Raw genomic sequence first — 12,704 nt, 5'->3', positions numbered from 1 at the left:
CCAACACTCTTGATAGTGTTTTATTTCAAATTCTGATCTCTGCCCTGTGATTAGAAAGAAATTCTGCCAGTTTGCTCCTGACAGTCCCTGCTGCAGGAAAACCTGATATCAGGTGTTCTCTGGAACATACTGTCTTTCATCTCATTCAGAAGCTGGGCATGCAACTTAAAAAAACAAGAAGTAGGTCCATGTCTGTGCATATCACACACCCACCTGGGCCCTGCCATCAGTCATAGGTGTTGAAGACGATACTGCTGTAGACCCCCAACCAGGACAGGAGAGGAAAGGTCGTTGTTTCTGCAGCATGATGGAGATGGACTTCCCAGCTCCCAGACTCAGACACTTCTCAGCTCTCAGCCACCTCATCACCTGTACTTTACCCCAGGAGCCATTTCTTCCATCAGGCTAGCTGAAGCTTATGGGCCTCTCCTTGTGGTTCTTTTTAGTCTTCCCCCAATTTCACCTGGAAAGGATCATCACTGCCTTAAGGATGGGCTGCTTATAGGGTGCCCATGAGGGGACAATCTTGCAATGCATTATCCAGTTCTCACAGGGGTTTATCAAGTATCATGGCCACACCCTGCTCATACATCAACTGGCCAAATGAGTCACAGATGGGCAGGTCTCCCAGGCGTGCACACAGACCATGACCTGGCCGTACATGTTATCCTGGTTCAGCAGACTTGAACAGTGAACCTGTACCACTCACAGTAGCTCTAAAGATTCTACAAAGTCCCAGTGGACAGTCTTATATTTGATGTCCCAGACCATGTCCAGGAAACAGTTTTCAGTTACCAAACTAGGAAGTCGGTCTTGGTCTGAATTGTTTAGACAAAGATGAGCCTCAGTACAGGTAGCTTTGATTTTTCAGGGAAGTCCTTTGTTTTATAATTAGCACCATATTCTTTTATCCCACAGCTTGACAACAGTGACACCACAGTATCTTTCCATCACTCGGGTGTCTGTGTTAGCCTTTTGAAAGAGATGACATGTGAGCATCACTCTCAGGAGGAACACAGGCATCAAAGACACCAGCTGTACAGACCAAATGTATGGATACTTCAAACATTGTGGAAGAAAGACCAGTCCTGCTTTGGGGGGCATGTTCTATAAGTTCCTTTTCTGATTTGTATTTGGATTCATAAGTAGGGAGTCTGGAACATTTTCTAGCTCTCACTGGAACCACAGCTATGGACTAAGTCCCGGGACCACCACCCTACACCCTGGATAAGCAAGACAATCCCTGTGGCATGGTGTCTTCCATTTTGTCCTTGCCAAGACCACTGGGATGGGGACTAAACACAAGGAGGCTGGCACAGTACACAAGAAACAGATGCCAGGGCTAGCCTGGGTGTGCATCTAGGCTGGTGTTTTATCAAACAATTGGGAACCATAGCCTAGCCAAACTGATGCATAAAATTAACCATGCCGGTAGTTCTCTTTGATAGCCCAAAGTGGAAATGATTCAAATATTCTTCAACAGATTAATGACTAAAGAAACTGGTATATCCACGCCATGGAATACTACCCAGCAATAAAAACTATTGATACACCTAACGACTTGAATGGATCTCAAAGAAATTATGCTGAGTAAAAGAAGCCAATTTCAAAATGCACTTTATGGTTCCACTTATATAACATTATTAAAATAACAAAACTATGCAGTTGTAAAACAGATCGGTGGTTACCAGGAGCTAGGAATGAGGAGAGGAGATGGTTGTGTATATAAAGAGATAGTAACAAGGAGTCTTCTAGTGATGGAGAAGATCCACTTTTTGATTGTGGTGATAGATACACAAATCTACAGATGTGATAAAACTCCACAGAGCTATGCATATGCACACACAAGTGCATGCAGAATTGGTAATATCTGAATAGTCTTAGTAGGTTGTCCAATGCCATCTCCTAGTTGTGATGTCATACTGTGATTACCCAAGACATTACTATTGGGAGAAACTAGGTAAAGGACACATGAGAGCTCCTTCTAATATTGCTTTACAAATTCCTGTGAATATCTATGATCATTTCAAATTAAAAAGTTTTTAAAAGCACATGGTTTGAAATTGTTTAGTCTTCCCATTTTTAGTTTGTACCTAACCAAATAAATTAATCACCAATGTTTGTGACCTGATCACTATACACTGACTACCTTATACAGAATTTCTATTTGTAATTTTGTGCTCCATTTTAAGAATCCATCAGCCCTTGAATATTACTTCAGAGCTAATCATTGTCATCCCTATTTGCAGACACCAAAAGAAGCTTTTTACCATGAGTCTCTGTTCCCTGAGTCTCTCCCACTGCCTGTACTTGCCTAGTGTTAATCTGTTAGTAACTGTTATAATACATTGAAGGACACTGTTAAAATGGAACAGTCTCCACTTGCTGAGCTAAGAATGGCCCTTGTGAGGGTTATTGTGCGTCATGAGATGGTAACTGAATTCCTCTCTCACTATTCAAAATAGGTCTGCAAAATTCTCCTGCTGCCTCTTGAAGGCTCTGACCCCATTTTTCATGCCTCCAAAGTAAAATGCTTTCAGAGATGGAGCCTAGAAATTCACAGGCAACTCTTGTTGCCATGACACAGCAATCTTTGCCCAATTGCAAAACAAAATCATTTGCACAGCCTCCTCTGCTGTGTTACTGCCTCATTGAGCCTGACAGTGCGGTGGCTTCCTGAAGACAAAAGAGACCTCGGAGCAGGAACCTGGCCACATTCACAGACTTGTGATCCTAATGCAGCCTGGGGAGAGCCAGCCATCCCTTGCCTCTGTCCAATGCCTGCCTGTGCCTGCTCATCTGTGGTGACCTCAGAGAGAAGGCTCCCCTCCCAGGCTCCTCACTGCTTCTTTTCTCTTACCCACAATTTCCTGCTCCAAGCGGAGGGAGGCAGGGGAGTTCCTGTGGCTGACTTGGTGTTTGGCAGCTGCTTAGGAATGAAATTGGCCTGTGCTGGGCAGCTGAGACATGCAAAGCAGCAGGTGCAGAGAGGGAAGGATGGGCCTGGAAGACAAAGGCTGTGTACGGACCTATTCCTTGCATACAATGCAGCTTCAGGAATGACTCCTACTACAGTGTTAAGCAGGGAAGTCACCTTTTTATGATTAGTAAAATTTTGACGCCAAGGGGGCCAACTACCTAAGGTAGTGGGCAAAAGGGATAGTGATGAAAAGACCCAGCAAAGATTAAATTATGAATAAGCACAAGGCTCAAAACACATGATTAATTTCAAGTGGTGATAAAAAGTTTGCAAAGTTCTGGATAGGTCTTCTGAAAATGTAAACTGATGATCATTTACATATCATATATGTGTCTATAGGATTTCCCAATTAGATTCTAAGACCCCTGAAAGTAGGTCCCTCAGGGTGTCTAGTTAGGTGCATTTACTGACTTTCAGTAAATTAGAGAAGGAGACTAACATTTGTTCAGTAGCTGGTGTGTGTTCTTTTACAAATTCATCCAGTTTAACCCTCACAACAATGCCCTTAGCACAGCTCAGCACCTGCATTTTGCAGATGTGGAAAGACACTCAGTTTTAGCAACAGGCTCAGGACTTAAAGAAGTGAGTGGGGGCTGGGGGGGGGTGGACATTGAGATACAAGTCTGTGCCTCAGGTCGTGTTCTCTTACAGCATCATCCCATCTCCCAAATATTTACTTATTTCATTTCAAACGTGTGCAAAATGTGTACATGTATAGTGTTCTTACACGTGTAAGGGGGCCAGCAGTACAGCCGTACTAACCAGCACACACTGAAAGACGTAGTGAAGAGCCTAAATAACGCCACTTTAAAATTAAGACCCCCATTAAAAGCAACCTCGGGCTGCACATAGCAGCAGTCTCAGGAAAAACCGCAGATTGTTCAAGGCCGAAACCACTCTCCAATTAGCCAATCAGAGGAGGTTAAAAACATTCTTGTGGCCTGAGACAAGGGCTGCTCCCCCGTGCCTAACTCACCTCATAATTGGTCATTTCCTTTTTTTCTTTTTTAATGTTTTATTTATTTCTAGGAAAGAGAGAGAGAGAGCTTGAGCAGGGGAGGGTTAGATAGGGAGGGAGTCACAGACTCTGAAACAGTCTTCAGGCTCTGAGCTGGCAGTCAGCACAGAGCCCGACGTAGGGCTCGAACCCACTAACCGTGAGATCATGACCTAAGCGAAGGTCGAATGCTTAACCGACTAAGCCAGCCAGGCGCCCCTGGTCATTTTCACAGGAGTCTCAAAAGGCCAGAATTGGGCTCCGCCAAAAGTAACGGACACAGGTACTAAATGGTCAAAGCTGTTGCCAAGGGTTCTATACAAATATGATTGGTGTACAACATGTGTACTGTAACACCCCCATCCCTTACCCCTTAAAAACCCTGCTCACTATTGTTCGGGGCTTCCCCCTGCTGCTGCTGCTGTGTCGGTAGGCAGATGAGCCCCTGCTCGAGCTTGTAATAAAGACCCTTTTGTTCCGGCATCGGTGCTGGCTTCTTGGAGGTCACTGGGGACTCGCGATTCGGGCACAACAGTAGGATGGGCTCATGATTAAATTTCTACTACCACAAAGAGCCCCTTATGTGCTTTCTGAACCAAGCACCATGGAGCAGCACCACGACAGGCAGTCCAGGGACATTTATTCTGCATAGAGAACATAATTTGTCTCCAATGCTTCCCAACACAAAAAGTGATGCCATCAATAGGAGGGAGAGGGGGGAGGGTAAGGGAGAAACACAGAGGAGTCAACACAGGAAGGCCTACCCTGTGGGGGCTCCGGAAGGAATCTCCCCCTGCCCCTGGCTTTGGAGCACAGTCATGGTGGCAGCTTCCAGATACAAAAACACCTTGGCCATGTCTCTCATCTTGCAGGAAAGCATTCGGGCCTGGGGTGGAGACTATACAAATACAAATGCTTTGTGAAGACACAAGTTACAAGCCTGGACCCATGCAAAACTTTTCCTTCCAGCCACCAAACAATCCCAGAAGCATTTTTTTTAATGAAAGGCTAATAGAACACAAAACAAAAATATTAGATCCAGATTCTCAAACAGAGACATCACTGGAGCCAAGGTCTAATGGAAAATATGGAGCGAACTGCGTTAGCTGCAGAATATGTTAACTTCACCTGAGCCCTGAACTCCTAGAAAATATAGTCAAAAAATCCCACAACCATACACATGATTTGATGTGGGGGCTCAGGAGTGAACGGCCAAGAAAGAAATCTTTGAGATGTTTTCATTGTGATAAAAAATGTGGTTTTATTAAAGCATGGGGATTGGACACTTGGGCAGAAAGAGCTGCACCAGGCCCCGAGGAGCAATTGATTACATACTTGGAAGTGGGGGGAGGTAAATACAAAGAAGTTTCCAAATAATTTTCATACTTTAAAGAAGACTTACAGGACCCTGGAAGCCTGGCTATTGTGAAGCTAAGGTTGTTTGCCCCTCTAGCAAAGTATTAACAAAAGACAGTAGGGAGTTCCCAGAGGAATGCCTTACTCTGCCAGCATCAAATATTTGTCAATGGCTGCAAGTTACAATGAGATTTAACTGTATCTACATTTCTTTTGCCTTTGTTCTCCACATCACTACAATCAATCACCCTTTTGTATTTCAGAAAACACCTTATTATAAACTTATTCCACATATGACTTCTCTAAGATGCATGGATGACCCTCTATTTGTGACAAGACCAGACACATTCTAGTTCTTTGTCTTATAATGATTGTGCATTGAACTCTTTGTCCCCACTGACCAATCTGGACCAAATGACCACTAGCCTGACTTGACCAAACTTTAGTCTGACTTCCCTCCCTCCTCTGGACCCCTGAACTCTGGCCCACCATGAGCTTAAGGAAGCACTGGGGGCTTAAGGAAGACTGGACTGCAGAACATTACCACCACCACCCCCAACGGCCTCTCCTGAGAACTAGCCGATCACAAAGACTTCCTGCCCCAGTGTCCAGTCACACCACCTGCTCACCCAGTCCCCACAGGAGCGCTGTCTAGCCTGTTGACTCCTTGCTATGAAAGAACAGCTCTTTATGCCTGACCTCTGAGACACCTGCAGATACCGTGCCCAGGTACCCCTATTGCCATGGCTCCCCTTCCCCACCTGCCATAGTCCTCAAATCAGGTCTCTCCTTACCTTCTGGATTTATTTTTTATTTGACACTGTCTAAAGATATAGTTTCTAATATTGTTTAAAAGTATTTCCCCTCAGTCACACTGGCTTTTAGTTATGATTTCTCTTTTATGGATTTTAAGTTGTTCATCCCTGATTCAGAAGCCTCATAGGCAGTAGGATCAAACCCTGCACAAGCTTCCCACACACCTTAGGTTGAACCAGAAATGAATATGTAGGAGGGCTGCTTCCATATCCAAACACCTCCAGATAATCAATTTTATTCTCATACCTTGCTAGCTTCAGAATCTTCTTGCTAGCCTCTGGGGCCATTTAATTCACTTCCAGCTGATGCCTGGGAAGGCAGTGCAAAACAAAGGAAAAAGAAAAAGTAAATCAAGCTAAAATATTCCATTAGATCACACAAAGTTAAAAGCCTGGCCAACTCCAAGTTTCAGAGAGCATCTCTGTTGTATTATCCCTAAACTGACCCAAGCGAAACATTTGCAAGTGTTTGCAAACTATCAGCTTTGTATTTTTGAAAATATTTATGTTTTCATCTAAGGTTCAATAACATTATTTTCAAAAACAAAAGTAAAGATATGTAGACTGGCAAACAATCTTTTTTGACTTATAAGTGTAGTAATAGGTAAAGTCACATGTCAGTTAAAAATTGCAAATAGCATTTAGTTATGCATACTTAAGGAATTGCTCACTGAAATCATAACATCCGGGGTTCCTAGCATTCATAGTACAGGACACTTTTGTTGGATTCTTGCTTGGAAGTTTCTGGAGCTCATTGTCATGGTTACCAGGATCACTAGCGTGCTCAGAAATGTTTAACGACTAGCTCTTAGGGAGGAGGTAGGCACTTGTAGATTTCCACCTTGTGAACACTGCCGTCACAGCTGATTTCAAGCTACCAATGTGACTGTGCTTAGCATTGAGGAGAGATAGCCAGCAGCACATGAAGGTGCAACAGATGTGAACAACTTCAGAGCACAGAACAATTAAATGTAGTAAATAATTAGAAAGTGATGAGTTTTAACTTTGGTTAAATGTTGGGCATGTATGTTGGGCATACAACTTTGGTTTTCATATAACTTATTTAACTGTAAATTTATATTATTTAATTTTTAATAATGGCTGTGTGGGACAAATGGCTTGCAAACTTCCTGGAAATTTTAGTCAGGTTTTGTACTCTGGAGCAAGCTGTAAACCAGTGCGTGCCAGTGAGTACAGGCCCCATCCTTCACCACAGCCACAACCAAGAGGACTAGTATGAGAAATAAGCCCACCAACCCAATCAAAGGACAAATGTGGAGAAAGACTCAAGAGCAGTGAAGTGAGGACTTAATGAACCTTTTTGCATCGAGCAGGTGTCTGATGGACAAGCACACTTGGGGCAGCTACAGCAGACAATTTGTCTACTAGCATGGAGTCCCTCTCGTGGTTCCTCATTGGCTGCGTACAACAGGTTACAGCCTTACCTGATGTCACCCATGCCCGCCTAAGGCAAAAAGTAGTCTGATTGGAACAAATGTTCCAACTTTCAGTACCTCCTCCCTTTGTTCTATGGTGCATGTTCATTGCAAACCTCAGGAAACTAAGCCTGTGCACCGAAGAGGGGGGAAGAAGAATCAGGAAGTAAAGTGTTCAAGAGTTTGGGACTCCATTGTGGGGGGTGTGGGTGCGGTTCATCCATACTCCCAATAGGCTGTAAACCTACTGTTAATTAGCACAGTTTTTTTTTTAATATTTTTATTTTATTTCTAGGAGAGAGAGAGAGAGAGAGACAGTGTGAGCAGGGGAAGGTCAGAGAGAGAGGGAGATACAGACTCTGAAATAGGCTCCAGGCTCTGAGCTGGCAGTCAGCACAGAGCCCGACGCGGGGCTCGAACCCACGAACCGTGAGATCATGACCTAAGCGAAAGCCGACGCTTAACCGACTAAGCTACCCAGGAGCCCCTAGACAGCACAGTTTTTATTTGGTATTACTGAAAATGAATCCTCTCCCTTACTTTTCACAACCAGGTAACATGATTTAAGACAGAAATTATTTCGCTCACAGAAGCTTAAGGGATTTTCCTAACCAAAAGGCACATACTATCTGTAGTGGGTTAAATGATGGCCCCTAAAAGATATTTCCAAGTGGAACCTGTGAACATGGTCATATTTGGAAAAAGGGTCTTTGCTGATGGAATTAAGGATCTGGAGAGGAGAACATTTTGGATTATCTGGGTGGGTCCTAAATACAAAAACCAGTGTCCTTACAAGAGAAGATACAGACAGAAGAGAGCACACAGACACTCCGGGAAGAAGCCCATGTAGAGGTCGGGGCAGAGATTGGAGTGATCCACTAACAGGCTCAGGAATGCCAAGGACCCCTGGTGGCCCAGAAGGTAGAAGGGAAGTGTTGAACAGGTTTCCCTCTGAGCCTCCAGAAAGAACCAACACCACTGATATTTTTATTTTAGGTATCTGGCCTCCAGAACTGTGAGAAAATAAACTTCTGTTGTGTGAAGCCACAAAGCATGTGGTAATTTATTATGACAGTTTTAGGAAACTAATACACTACCAGTGACAAGTAGTCCTGGTCAAAATGGGCTCCAACAAAAAGGCTTTCAAGATTTTTAAAGCTATAAAATAATCATTTAGAAAATCATGCAACACTGTCACCATGAACAATCCTGATGGAGGAGGTAGGTGAAATTTAAAGAGAAAGGCAGCTTTGCAGGTATTCTTTGTTCTGAGAAGTCATCTCATATCTTAACAATCTATACAGGTCAGGTGTGGCCAAACTCACTGGTAACCCAGACACAAACTGAGAGTACCAACAGCCAGAGCTTATCTGCCAGGTCCAGGGAACATGTTCTTAAAATTCTCAGCTATAGCCTTCTTTTCATCTCAAGACTGTCTGCTCCTGTTTAACAGAATATTCTATTAACTGGGGTGAATAAGGTAAAGAAAGCAACTGTGACATCCAAGAGATGGGGGAAAGGGGATCAGATATAAAAATTTCCATTTTATTATGCTTATTAAACTGAGTATAATTTGTGGGACCCAGTGTACAGTTTCAGGACAATTCCAGCAAAGCATTAACAGAAGCAGGGGACCTTCTAAGGATAGAGCCTCGTACAGCTGCAGAAGGTACAGGTGCCTGAATCCAGCCCTGTTAATGGGCTAGCAAGCCTACTCACTACAGATTAGACATTTTTATTTTTGTACCTAATACCCGACTGGCAAAAATGTTTCAAAGTTATTTACACCTAGGAATAACTTGCCATATATTTGTTGCAAATAAATAGAAACATGAATTGACTGTTTTACATAAATTTTAAAGAAGCTTTATTCACAACCACCAAAAAAATGGAAACAACCCAAATATATTTCATTGGGTGAATATAAAACAAAAGTTATGCACTGGAACACCACCAGAAAGCGACAACGTGGATGAATCTCAAAGACATTACACCCAAGTGATCTCAAGGAAGCCCGCCTCCTGAGGTCACATCACACACAATTCCATTTGTGTAACACCTTGGAAAAGACGAGTCCCCACAGAAGGAGGACAGATCCCTGTTTGCCAGAGGCTGGGATGGCCAGAGTCTTGACTACAAAGGGGAAGCTTGCCAGGATATTTCAGAGCCATAGCTGCTCTGTGCTCTGATCATGGTGACAGTTACAGAAAACCACACAGGTGTCAACACTCTTAGGAGTGTCAGCTTTATCATATGTTAATTTAGAAAATTTTTAATGAAAAAATTATATAAACTTGCAAATAACTCTTAAAAAGTCCTTTAAGAGACATTTTCCATCTGAGTTTCTGACCAAAAGGCATCTTTCTGGGGCTCTGCCACACCAGCCCTGGTTTTGTGTGGCTGGATTTCATATTAGTCCTAGAAGATCAGTCCATAGCAGCAGGGGTTCTGGTTCTCCTCCCCAGCTGCATCCCTTTGTGCACGCGGAGCACGTTTGGAAGGAAAGGACTGTCAGCCTCCACCGGGCTCGGGCCCTACCACACAGCATCCACCGGTGTAGACGTGCTTTCCTTTGTCTGGTACGTTGTCTGTTCGGGGCCTCTAGGCTAGACCCACCACCCCAAACCACACCTGCCTGCACCCGGCGAATGTGAACAATCCCTGTTCCCCAGAACTGGACCCACTGGTCTGTCCCATGGGCAAGCACCCCTAGGTCTCAGTGGTTAGCCAGAATCAGTGATTCTAAATGAGGCATTTGAGGGGGAGGTAGAATCATGTCTCTGGCTTCACAAGCCTTGGATACACATGGATCAAACACAATGGTAATTCTGAAAAGGCTGCTGAGTCTAGTGCTTCCCCGCCGTGGTTTTCTCCTCCGACAGAATGGTTTTCCAGAACACTTGGTAAACAACAAAGGACCATGCACACCTGGGGAGGCACTGCTGTAAGGGTGCTGACCACAGACCAGAAGGGCCTGACTGTTATCATTCATGACAGGAGTCGGCCTTCACTCTAACAAGCGCCATGTGTGAGGAACCCTGCCACCAATGATTGCCCATCCTTATGGTGACCGTGTGAGAGAGGGGCTGTCCATGCTGTGACTGGTGAGGAAAGGAGCTTCATGAGTAAGTGACAGAGGGGACAGGTGACAGAGCTGCACCCACAGCTGCAGCCTCCGAACCAAGGTCTGTACAAGGAAACCGTGAGGCCCCACGTCAAGCCTGATGAAAAGGACTAACACTACCTCTCATAAAAGGCTGTTGTGACCTCACCAAAATCACCTTGAAACCTTGCCATTTGGAACAGCACTCAAAAAATATTTTTTTAATTTTATATAAGGAAATAACTTTCTTCAAAATCTATCTTATGCTGACGTCTAATGTATAAACCCAGGGTTTGCAGTTAGGCAACTGTGGCCTGAGGTCACCAGGGCTCTGGAGGGCAGCTGGAGGCCACTTAGGCCGTGGAGTAGCCTTGACTCTGACAGGTACTTAAAGTGCCCGCTGACTGGCTCCTGCAGGGTCAGCCTGGCCCGCGGGGGTGCAGTTCCAGGCCCGCAGCGCACTAGGCATTGGGTGGGCACACCTGCCTCTCGCCCTCTATGGCTGGGTCTCGACACTCAGGCCTTGGCACTTACACGGGGGATGCGGGCGGGGGGGGAGACGAGGCATGTTCACCATCTTGTGTTTAGTGTTTTATTCTTCAAAGAAATGAATCTCACGGTTAAAAACTGCAGTCACCCTCCCTTTCCTCTTACCCCTATGAAAGTCATCATCTGATTTTCTGCATCAACAAACGTAGAAAGTTCAAGTTCAGAAGTTTTGGTGCAGGATCCACTGGGCACGGGCCCCCTGACCCAGGGACAGGCGCCAGTCAGGCGGGTGTGCACAGCGACCCCTTCCCTGGTGCGTGCGTGGCCTTCTGGCCCAATAACTGGGATCAGCCGGGCGGGGGCGCGCGCAGTCCGTGTGGGCGCAGGGTCTGTGGGCCGCGTGCACCTGCGCGACCCATGTCCTCGAATCGCGTGCTTTCCGCCTCCCCGAAGCGCAGGTGACCGCAGTGACCTGGCTGCTGGAAGGAGAGGCCTTGTGGCTGATGTAGGGACTACGGGACCGGACCAGGCTCGGGCGGGGTGGGACGGGGGTGATTGGCGCAGCTGGGGTGCATGGGGCGGGATGCGGTGAGGTCGTGGCAGGGATGGAGAAGGATGTAGCCGGACTCTGGCAGAACCGAAAGGGAGGCGGATCCAGGGACCTGGCAGCTCGGCGAGAGAGCAGTAGGTGCGGCCTCACACCCGCAGGACCCGCCTCGCCTGGTTTCCGCTGCCCAAACTAGGGCCGAACCGAACCGACGTGGTCAGCGGGTGACCGCCAGCCACCGTCTGGGTCCCCATGGCTGCCCTGATGAAGAAGGCAGCGCTGAACTTTGTTGAGCATTTTAAATAAAATTAGGTAATTCCTCCAAGTTTATTAACAGAAGAAAACCCATGTGGTCAACCATATTAGGAGTTAGATTCAGAACAAAAAACTACAGCAAGTGGGAGTCTCTGCCTTTGGAATGGGTCCTGAACAAAATGCCCTTCCTGGACCTTGAACATGGGGTAGATCACGGTGACCTGGGATCATTTCAGTCAGGTCTGTCTAAAAGGCTCCATGGCAGTTGGGTCCCAAAAGCCAAATGAAGGACTCCCAAAAAGCAGTCCTTAAATCAGAGGAGAAAATGTCGTCAACTACCTGCGATATTTTGCTGCTTTTTCAAGAGATATCTGTGTCTTCATAAAAGCAGATTTCATGTTATCTAATTGTTGTCGAGTGCTTGGACAGTCTACATTGTTGATGTTGCTGCTGTGATTTAGGATTCCTGATTCACCAGACTGTAACCTAAACCCTTGGAAGGGAGTCTGGCCCCACCAAGTCCTGATTCTGGACTTGTGGCCCCAGACCTGGGAGAGAATGCGTTTCTGTGGTTTTAAAGCCACCCAGTTTGTGGTGCTTTGTGCCGGCAGCATACATGTCCTCTGGTCTTTCACTCGTGAGAGCCTGACTCAGTGCAAGCAAATGAGAGGGGCAGTGTTACAGGAACACTTTCTTTTTTTTTTTTTTTTTTTTTTTTTTTTTTTT

At 45.5% G+C, this 12,704-nt stretch overlaps 1 pseudogene; it reads right to left on the bottom strand.

Moving 5' to 3' along the window:
• Positions 1-400: 400 nt before the first annotated feature.
• LOC120227175 lies at positions 401-11,977 on the bottom strand (annotated as a pseudogene).
• Positions 11,978-12,704: the final 727 nt, after the last annotated feature.

This window comes from Hyaena hyaena, unplaced genomic scaffold (genome assembly GCF_003009895.1).
Source record: "Hyaena hyaena isolate Hyena2069 unplaced genomic scaffold, ASM300989v1 scaffold_2041, whole genome shotgun sequence".
NCBI lineage: Eukaryota > Metazoa > Chordata > Mammalia > Carnivora > Hyaenidae > Hyaena > Hyaena hyaena.
The sequence above is the reverse complement of the archived record's forward strand: the minus strand, read 5'-3'. Positions and strand labels throughout refer to the sequence as shown.